Genomic DNA, 11388 nt, shown 5'->3' on the forward strand with positions numbered 1-11388 from the left:
GTCACGTCTGGAGGAAACCTGGCACCATTGTGTGTGTGTGTGTGTGTGTGTGTGTGTGTGTGTGTGTGTGTGTGTGTGTGTGTGTGTGTGTGTGTGTGTGTGTGTGTGTGTGTGTGTGTGTGTGTGTGTGTGTGTGTGTGTGTGTGTGTGTATGCATGTGTGTGTGGTTGTTGTTGTTAGTACAGTGCACATTATGGAACTAGATGCATTGTAAAGATTTACAATAGAGATGTTTTAGACCTGTATTGTACGTAATGTAATAGTACTCGCCATTTGGTTTTACAGTTTCTTTGAATACCAGGGTTATACAGACAGACTGGCAAGTGACAATCTGCTTTCTGTCAGGCCTTTTCTGCAACATAATAGTCACATTAATGACCAGCAAGCCATATGTCTTCATCTGGGTCTGTGTTCATAAAGTGTCTCAGAGTAGGAATGCTGATCTAGGACCAGGTCCACTCTGTCCACATCATCTTAGTCATTAGGATGTAAAAGGTTAAATTCAGTACTCTTACTCTGAGACTTGTCTTTTTGTGACCAGTGCTTATCTGCTAACAGGACAAATATTCTTTGACTGTATTGTATGATACTAGGGCCATCCAGTGTCTACATTTTGTATTGCAACAAAAAGGGGCTGCAGGTAGCTTAGTGGTTAGAGCATTGGGCCAGTAACCGAAAGGTTGCTGGATTGAATCCCTGAGCTGACAGTGTCATTCTGCCACTGTTCCCTGGTGGGCCGTCATTGTAAATAAGAGTATGTTCTTAACTAACTTGCCCAGTTAAATAAAGGTTGAATAAAAAATAAATATATATATATTTTTAAAGGAAGAACCCAGAGCCTTACAGAGATCACTATCAGAGACAGTAGAAAGCAAATGTACTGTTGCTGACATTATGTCTCTGGAATAAACTATAGTAATGGCTCCACCTAGTGGTGGGATTGTGAATCTACAAAATATGAAATATCACATTTACATAAGTATTCAGACCCTTTACTCAGTACGTTTATTGAAGCACCTTTGGCAGCCTCGAGTCTTCTTGGGTATGAAGCTACAAGCTTGACACACCTGTATTTGGGGAGTTTGTCCCATTCTTTTCTGCAGATCCTCTCAAGCTCTGTGAGGTTGGATGGGGAGCATTGCTGCACAGCTATTTTCAGGTCTCTTCAGAGATGTTTGATCGGGTTCAAGTCCGGGCTCTGGCTGGACCACTCAAGGACATTCAGAGACTTGTCCCGGAGCCACTCCTGCGTTGTCTTGGCTGTGTGCTTAGGGTCGTTGTCCTGTTAGAAGGTGAACATTTATACCACTCTGAGGTCCTGAGCGCTCTGGAGCAGGTTTTCATCAAGGATCTCTCTGTACTTTGCTCCCTTTATCTTTCCCTCGGTCCTGACTAGTCTCCCTGTCCCTGCCACTGAAAACCATCCTCACAGCATGATGCTGCCACCACCCTGCTTCACCCTAGGGATGGTGCCAGGTTTCCTCCAGACGTAACGCTTGGCATTCAGGCCAAAGAGTTCAATCTTGGTTTCATCAGACCAGAGAATCTTGTTTCTCATGGTCTGAGAGTCTTTAGGTGCCTTTTAGCAAACTCAAAGCGGGCGTCAGTGGAGTGGAGTGCTGCAGAGATGGTTGTCCTTCTGGAAGATTCTCCCATCCCCACAGAGGAACTCTGGAGCTCTGTCAGAGTGACCATCGGGTTCTTGGTCACCTCCCTGACCAAGGTCCTTCTCTCACGATTGGTCAGTTTGGCAGGGCGGACAGCTCTAGGAAGAGTCTTGGTGTTTCCAAACTTCTTCCATTTAAGAATGATGGAGGCCACTGTGTTCTTGAGGAACTTCAATGCTGAGGAAATGTTTGGTACCCTTCCCCAGATCTGTTCCTCGACACAATCCTGTCTCGGAGCTCTACGGTCAATTCCTTCAACCTCATGGCTTGGTATTTGCTCTGACATGCACTGTCAACTGTGGGACCTTATATAGACAGGTGTCCAAATCACGTCCAATAAATTGAATTCACCACAGGTGGACTCCAATCAAGTTGTAGAAACATCTCAAGGAAAATCTATGAAAACAGGATGAAGGAAAATCTATGAAAACAGGATGAAGGAAAATCTATGAAAACAGGATGCACCTGAGCTCAATTTTGAGTCACATAGCAAAGAGTTTGAATACTTATGTCAATAAGATATTTGTTTTTTGTTTTTAATACATTTGAAGACATTTCCAAAAAACATATTTTTCTTCTTTCATTGTGGGGTACTATGTGTAGAATAAGGCTGTAACGTAACAGCATTTTGAAAGTCAAGGGGTCTGAATACACTGTACTATACTGTGTCTGTGTCCGGCCCTGTATAGTGCACTACTTTCGACCTCATCCAATAAGTACGTATACACCGAGGAGTATACTGTGTCTGTGTCCGGCCCTGTATAGTGCACTACTTTCGACCTCATCCAATAAGTATGTATACACCGAGGAGTATACTGTGTCTGTGTCCGGCCCTGTATAGTGCACTACTTTCGACCTCATCCAATAAGTATGTATACACCGAGGAGTATACTGTGTCTGTGTCCGGCCCTGTATAGTGCACTACTTTCGACCTCATCCAATAAGTATGTATACACCGAGGAGTGTACTGTGTCTGTGTCCGGTATACACCGAGGAGTGTACTGTGTCTGTGTCCGGCCCTGTATAGTGCACTACTTTCGAGCTCATCCAATAAGTATGTATACACCGAGGAGTGTACTGTGTCTGTGTCCGGCCCTGTATAGTGCACTACTTTCGAGCTCATCCAATAAGTATGTATACACCGAGGAGTGTACTGTGTCTGTGTCCGGCCCTGTATAGTGCACTACTTTCGAGCTCATCCAATAAGTATGTATACACGAGGAGTATTTGCCACAATACAGATATCTTTCAAACAGTTCAGGGGTCTTTTGAACTCTGTAGCTGCTCTGAGTCACACAAAGACGCTGCAGAGGTTTCATCTGTCATTTTAATGATTTATTGACATCTATGTTTTTGTACCATTACTTTCTCTCGACAGACACAATAACATTTTCATAAAGTAAATGTTTATTTTAAATGACATTTGTAATATTGAACTCACATACATATTTTATTGGTTGATTTGTATTATTGCAATGAACAAGATTAGCCAGTATGAGTTGGGTATTGCTGCAATTCCACATGAAAAGGTTTCACCAGTGCCTCTATATATAGTTTTCTCTGTGTGCATCCCAAATGGCACCCTATTCCCTATGTAGTGCACTACTTTAATGCATTCCAAATGGAATCCTATTCCCTATATAGTCCACTACTTTCAGCACATCCCACACGGCACCCTATTCCCTATAAAGTGCACTGCTATAATGCATTCCAAATGGCACCCTGTTCCCTATGTAGTGCACTACTTTTGCACAGGGCAGTTCATTAGCAATATGGTGCCATTTGGGATGCACATCCTTTGCCTCTGGAGATAAGAAGAATGGAATAAGGCTAACTGCATACACACAGCTACCAGGACACCTGCCCAGAAAATAGTTCTCATGAATAGATCTAACGTTAAACGTTTTAACATTTTGAATAATGAATCAGGATGTATGTACCAGTTGGGGTGACTATGATATGAGCACGTGTATTTCTACGTTATGAATCTAACAGTGGCAGAATCTAACACTTTAAATCAATCGGTTGGATCGTTTGTTTGTTGATATTAGGTTGAAAAAGCTTATATCTCTAACGTTAGAGCCTGCATGGGCGGGTTAAGGTCTGTCTCCTCTATTGTGGTAGGCCACCCTGCCTGTGTTAAGGTTTTTCTCTTGTATCGTGATAGGCCACTTCTGTTCCAGCCAGGGCTTCTCTGTAACGGTTTTCTATATGAGAAGGAGAGTCGGACCAAAATGCGGCGTGTCTATTGCAATCCATGTTTAATGAAGGAACACACTAAACACAAACACTACCAAAACAATAAACTTAACGAAAACCGAAACAGCCTATACTTGTGTAACCTAACACAGAACAATGACATCAGGACACTAAGGACACTAAGGACAATCACCCACCACAAACTCAAAGAATATGACTGCCTAAATATGGTTCCCAATCAGAGACAACGATAAACACCTGCCTCTGATTGAGAACCACTTCAGACAGCCATAGACTTAGCTAGAACACCCCACTAGCTACAATCCCCATACATACACACCACATACAAAAACCCATGCCACACCCTGGCCTGACCAAATAAATAAAGATAAACACAAAATACTTTGACCAGGGTGTGACAGAACCCCCCCCCTAAGGTGCGGACTCCCGAACGCACCTCAAAACAATAGGGAGGGTCCGGGTGGGCGTCTGTCCATGGTGGCGGCTCCGGCGCGGGACGTGGACCCCATTCAATCAATGTCTTAGTCCCTTCTCCTCGCGTCCCTGGATAGTCCACCCTCGCCGCCGACCATGGCCTAGTAGTCCTCACCCAGAACCCCACTGGACTGAGGAGCAGATCGGGACTGAGGGGCAGCTCGGGACTGAGGCAGCTCGGGACTGAGGGGAAGCTCAGGAGTGAGAGGAAGCTCAGGAGTGAGAGGAAGCTCAGGAGTGAGAGGAAGCTCAGGAGTGAGAGGAAGTTCAGGCAGGTTGATGAATCTACCAGATCCAGGCTGGCTGGTGGTTTCGGCAGATCCTGGCTGACTGGCAGATCCTGGCTGACTGGCAGATCTGGAAGAGTCTGGCCGACTGGCAGATCTGGAAGAGTCTGGCCGACTGGCAGATCTGGAAGAGTCTGGCCGACTGGCAGATCTGGAAGAGTCTGGTCGACTGGCAGATCTGGAAGAGTCTGGTCGACTGGCAGATCTGGAAGAGTCTGGTCGACTGGCAGATCTGGAAGAGTCTGGTCGACTGGCAGATCTGGAAGAGTCTGGTCGACTGGCAGATCTGGAAGAGTCTGGTCGACTGGCAGATCTGGAAGAGTCTGGTCGACTGGCAGATCTGGAAGAGTCTGGTCGACTGGCAGATCTGGAAGCTCCATGCTGACTGGCTGCTCCATGATGACTGGCAGCTCCATGATGACTGGCAGCTCTGGCTGCTCCATGCTGACTGGCTGCTCCATGCTGACTGGCAGCTCTGGCTGCTCCATGCTGACTGGCTGCTCCATGCTGACTGGCAGCTCTGGCTGCTCCATGCTGACTGGCTGCTCTGGCTGCTCCATGCTGACTGGCTGCTCTGGCTGCTCCATGCTGACTGGCTGCTCTGGCTGCTCCATGCTGACTGGCTGCTCCATGCTGACTGGCTGCTCCATGCTGACTGGCAGCCCTGGCTGCTCCATGCTGACTGGCGGCCCTGGCTGCTCCATGCTGACTGGCGGCCCTGGCTGCTCCATGCTGACTGGCGGCCCTGGCGTCTCCTTGCAGACTGGCAGCTCTGGCGGCTCCTTGCAGACTGGCAGCTCTGGCGGCTCCTTGCAGACTGGCAGCTTTGGCGGCATCCTGCAGACAGGCAGCTCTGGCGGCTCCTTGCAGACTGGCAGCTCCTTGCAGACTGGCAGCTCCTTGCAGACTGGCAGCTCCTTGCAGACTGGCAGCTCCTTGCTAACTGGCAGCTCTATGCTAACTGGCAGCTCTATGCTAACTGGCAGCTCTATGCTAACTGGCAGCTCTATGCTAACTGGCAGTTCTGAACAGGCGGGAGACTCCGGCAGCGCTGTAGAGAAGGAAGGCTCTAACAGCGCTAAACAGGCGGGAGACTCCGACAGCGCTGGAGAGGAGAAGGGCTCCGACAGCGCTGGACAGGCGAGGCGCACTGTAGGCCTGATGCGTGGTGCTGGCACTGGTGGTACTGGGCCGAGGACACGCACAGGAAGCCTGGTGCGGGGAGCTGCTACCGGAGGGCTGGGGTGTGGAGGTGGCACAGGATGGGTTAGACCGTGAAGGCGTACTGGAGATCTTGAGAGCGGTGCTGGCACAGGACGTGCAAGGCTAGGGAGGTGCACAGGAGGCCTGGTACGTGAGACTGGCACCATCTTCACCAGCCGACTAACACGCACCTCAGGACGAGTATGGAGCGCTGACCCAGGTGCCATCAAATCCCCGACACGCTCCGTCGGGCGAATTCCATGTTTAAAACACCAACACAGCAACTCCCTCATTTCTCTCTCCTCCAATTTCCCCATTAACTCCTTCACAGTCTCTGTTTCGCTCACCTCCAACACCGGCTCTGGTTCTGGTCTCCTCCTTGGCTCCTCACGATAAACAGGGAGAGTTGGCTCAGGTCTGGCTCCTGACTCTGCCACACTCTCCCTGAGCCCCCCCCCAAGAAATTTTTGGGGCTGACTATGGGGCCTCCGTCCGCGCCGCCTTGCTTGCTTCGCAAACTCCATTCTCCTATATCCTTCCACGCACTGCTCCATCGAATCCCAGGCGGGCTCCGGCACTCTCCCTGGGTCGACCGCCCACCTGTCTATCTCCTCCCAAGAAGTATAGTCCATACTGTACTCCACTTTGGGCTGTTCCTGCCTGTTGACACGCTGCTTGGTCCGTTGGTGGTGGGTGATTCTGTAACGGTTTTCTTTATGAGAAGGAGAGTCGGACCAAAATGCGGCGTGTAGATTACGATCCATGTTTATTGTGACTATAGCAACACGAATCTAAATACAAACAGTGCAAAATAATAAACGTAATGAAAACCGAAACAGCCTATACTTGTGTAACCTAACACAGAACAATGACATCAGGACACTAAGGACAATCACCCACCACAAACTCAAAGAATATGACTGCCTAAATATGGTTCCCAATCAGAGACAACGATAAACACCTGCCTCTGATTGAGAACCACTTCAGACAGCCATAGACTTAGCTAGAACACCCCACTAGCTACAATCCCCATACATACACACCACATACAAAAACCCATGCCACACCCTGGCCTGACCAAATAAATAAAGATAAACACAAAATACTTTGACCAGGGTGTGACATTCTCTGGTCTCTGATTGGTAGGGAATGGGGAGAAGAGGTCTCAACTCGCACAATATTACATAGTCTGCATCTGAAATGGTACCCTATTCCCTATATAGTGCACTACTTTTAACCAGAGCCCTATGGGCTTAGTGCACTATATACACGTAGGATATAGGGTACCATTTCCGATACACAACAACAGGAACAAGAGCACTGATCCTAGTACACTACAAATCATCCCCACCAAATCAAGATCAAGTTTAAGATTAAGATCAGGATTAAGATCAATTTATTCAAAAGAGAAGTGTTGGATAAACTGACTCAGTCAGCTCTTAAGTAATGGCATTGATATAATCATATATTCTGTCATATCAGGATATATTACTCAATACTCCAACATATTTCTCACACATTAAAATTAAACAATGCAACAAAAACACAAAAAGTCCAAACTAAACTACGACTCTTGTCAGATAAACTTTAATCCCAGCTCGCTACCTGGCGTGTACGTACCCTGTTCCCCAAGCAGAGATTGGTTTCATTCCGATTCTGTACCCTTTACCGAGTGTACACTCCCTCTTATGCACTTATAAGGATTGGATTGGTACAAGCAAGTTTCCACCATGCTCCTTACACCAGCCAATTCCTGTTAAATCCATGTTAGGGAGTGTACAATTGCACACTTTAGGAGAAGGGTAGCGAATAGGACAACAGCCATTATTACCATTAAATTAGCGCTCTTTAATATGAAGGGATTTGTATTGTCCTTCTCCCCGGTCCCAAATGGACACCTACAACATAGGCGCTTGTGGAAATCTTAGATGACTAGATACGCAGTATGGTAGGAGCACCATCTGGCTGACTGATTGACTAGATGGCATTTTTACCATATACTTACATGTGTCCAATTCGCTGAGATCTCTACAAATGCATACAAAGGATGTAGGGTCTAGGGGTCCATTTAGCATTGGGGCTCTCTACTATAATACCCTCTGAAGGCCTCCTTCTCTCTGGAAGAACATAAAAGGAATATTTTCAGGCACATTTTCCGTTTACTGAATAGGGCCAGGAAGTTCATCCTGACCATGTGACCTCACCAGGACTAAATGCATTACGCTACACTTAATGCCACGTTCAAAACAAATGGAAACTGGGAACTCTTAGACTTCCGACTTCAGTGCACTTCAAGATAACTGGGAATTAGGAAAATAATTGTCATCCAACTCGGAATTCCAATTCAGGAACTCAGTCCTCTTTCTAGAGCGCCAACTTTCCCGACCTGAAGATCACTGACGTCATGATTTTTCCCCAGAGTTCCCAGTTGTCTTGAAAGCACTATAAGACCCAGAGTTTTACCTGGTGAGGTCATCTGTGATTAGGAAGAACTCCTAACCCAATCAATTTTAACTGTACATATCCCTGTAATGTAAAAAACATTTTTTTTACGCTTAACAATAACACGTTAACTCTCTCCGCTCAAATTGCTCATTGCATCGCCATATCCGAACAGAGGTAAGACATTAGAGCACATTGCTTCTCCATGGAAGGGTAGTGTACATCTTTGTTAGGGTCGTGTTCATTGGGGCAGAAAGTTTCAAAACGTTTTGTAACAGAAAACAAATGCCAATTCAGGTGGTACCTCCCCCTGTTCATCTGTTTTGTGCCTTTTCAGTACTCAGTACTATAGTGTTAAAGCAGTGTTCAGCAGGGCAGGCTCCTCTTCCTTTGGTTCTCCACTCAACTCCTCGTCAGTTCAGTTAGCCTAGGTGGGCAGTTCCAGTCTCTGCACTCAGTATATCCCCTCCTAAATAATCCACCCTTCTCTCTCCCACCCTTCTCTCTTCCAGCCTTCTCTCTTCCAGCCTTCTCTCTTCTAGCCTTCTCTCCTCCACCCTTCTCTCCTCCACCCTTCTCTCCTCCACCCTTCTCTCTCCCACCCTTCTCTCTCCCACCCTTCTCTCTCCCAGCCTTCTCTCTCCCAGCCTTCTCTCTTCCAGCCTTCTCTCTTCCAGCCTTCTCTCTTCTAGCCTTCTCTCCTCCACCCTTCTCTCCTCCACCATTCTCTCCTCCACCCTTCTCTCCTCCACCCTTCTCTCCTCCACCCTTCTCTCTCCCAGCCTTCTCTCTCCAAGCCTTCTCTCTCCCAGCCTTCTCTCTTCCAACCTTCTCTCCTCCACCCTTCTCTATCCCACCCTTCTCTCCTCCACCCTTCTCTCTCCCACCCTTCTCTATCCCAGCCTCCTCATCTCTAGTCTTCTCTCCTCCACCCTTCTCCCTGAGTGCAGTTAGCAGCCATTCCCTCCCAGATAGAAACATATAAATTATTTGTTTTCTCCATAATTTGTACATCACTAGTTTCTTCTTGTATAATTGTGTAACTATGAAAATTAACCAACCAGGAAACCAAACTAACAACATTATTGATCAGTCATGGTAAAATAATATGCATTGCATGGCTTTCTGTTTTAAAACAGGAAGGGGGGAATCCAAAATAAACGAGGTGCTGGGCAGGGTTTTTCCGCCCTAAAAACAGTATGTGGGACCTTGCTATGCTGGAACTACTGGGTGGTTGCCACTTCAGTGTTTTCTCTCTCTCTACCTCTGCTGCATCTCCTCCTCTGTTTATTCTCTCTCCTATCCTGTGCTGAGGGTTAGCTGTAATCCCTATAGAGGTTGACACATCCTCCTCTACCCTGTGCTGAGGGTTAACTGTGATCCCTATAGAGGTTAGATGTGATCCCTATAGAGATAGATGTGATCCCTATAGAGGTTAGCTGTGATCCCTATAGAGGTTAGCTGTGATCCCTATAGAGGTTAGCTGTGATCCCTATAGAGGTTAGCTGTGATCCCTATAGAGGTTAGCTGTGATCCCTATAGAGGTTAGATGTGATCCCTATAGAGGTTAGCTGTGATCCCTATAGAGGTTAGCTGTGATCCCTATAGAGGTTAGATGTGATCCCTATAGAGGTTAGCTGTTATCCCTATAGAGGTTAGCTGTGATCCCTATAGAGGTTAGCTGTGATCCCTATAGAGGTTAGCTGTGATCCCTATAGAGGTTAGCTGTGATCCCTATAGAGGTTAGCTGTGATCCCTATAGAGGTTAGCTGTGATCCCTATAGAGGTTAGCTGTGATCCCTATAGAGGTTAGCTGTGATCCCTATAGAGGTTAGCTGTGATCCCTATAGAGGTTAGATGTGATCCCTATAGAGGTTAGCTGTGATCCCTATAGAGGTTAGCTGTGATCCCTATAGAGGTTAGATGTGATCCCTATAGAGGTTAGCTGTGATCCCTATAGAGGTTAGCTGTGATCCCTATAGAGGTTAGATGTGATCCCTATAGAGGTTAGATGTGATCCCTATAGAGGTTAGCTGTGATCCCTATAGAGGTTAGCTGTGATCCCTATAGAGGTTAGCTGTTATCCCTATAGAGGTTAGCTGTGATCCCTATAGAGGTTAGCTGTGATCCCTATAGAGGTTAGATGTGATGCCTATAGAGGTTAGCTGTGATCCCTATAGAGGTTAGATGTGATCCCTATAGAGGTTAGCTGTGATCCCTATAGAGGTTAGCTGTGATCCCTATAGAGGTTAGCTGTGATCCCTATAGAGGTTAGCTGTGATCCCTATAGAGGTTAGATGTGATCCCTATAGAGGTTAGCTGTTATCCCTATAGAGGTTAGATGTGATCCCTATAGAGGTTAGCTGTTATCCCTATAGAGGTTAGCTGTGATCCCTATAGAGGTTAGATGTGATCCCTATAGAGGTTAGCTGTTATCCCTATAGAGGTTAGATGTGATCCCTATAGAGGTTAGCTGTGATCCCTATAGAGGTTAGCTGTGATCCCTATAGAGGTTAGCTGTGATCCCTATAGAGGTTAGATGTGATCCCTATAGAGGTTAGCTGTGATCCCTATAGAGGTTAGCTGTGATCCCTATAGAGGTTAGATGTGATCTTTATAGAGGTTAGCTGTGATCCCTATAGAGGTTAGCTGTGATCCCTATAGAGGTTAGATGTGATCCCTATAGAGGTTAGATGTGATCCCTATAGAGGTTAGCTGTGATCCCTATAGAGGTTAGCTGTGATCCCTATAGAGGTTAGCTGTTATCCCTATAGAGGTTAGCTGTGATCCCTATAGAGGTTAGCTGTGATCCCTATAGAGGTTAGATGTGATCCCTATAGAGGTTAGCTGTGATCCCTATAGAGGTTAGATGTGATCCCTATAGAGGTTAGCTGTGATCCCTATAGAGGTTAGCTGTGATCCCTATAGAGGTTAGCTGTGATCCCTATAGAGGTTAGCTGTGATCCCTATAGAGGTTAGATGTGATCCCTATAGAGGTTAGCTGTTATCCCTATAGAGGTTAGATGTGATCCCTATAGAGGTTAGCTGTGATCCCTATAGAGGTTAGCTGTGATCCCTATAGAGGTTAGATGTGA

At 46.6% G+C, this 11388-nt stretch overlaps 1 long non-coding RNA gene across 1 annotated transcript; it reads right to left on the reverse strand.

The window, feature by feature from the left end:
• Positions 1-2987: 2987 nt before the first annotated feature.
• Positions 2988-9224, reverse strand: LOC149981323 (uncharacterized). The gene is made up of 2 exons (XR_016483411.1): positions 6975-9224; positions 2988-3856 (listed from the first exon to the last, which is right to left on the reverse strand). It is a non-coding gene; the product is annotated as an uncharacterized LOC149981323 (long non-coding RNA).
• Positions 9225-11388: the final 2164 nt, after the last annotated feature.

This window comes from Oncorhynchus mykiss, chromosome 9, assembly GCF_057628025.1.
Source record: "Oncorhynchus mykiss isolate SJ-2025 chromosome 9, ASM5762802v1, whole genome shotgun sequence".
Lineage (NCBI taxonomy): Eukaryota > Metazoa > Chordata > Actinopteri > Salmoniformes > Salmonidae > Oncorhynchus > Oncorhynchus mykiss.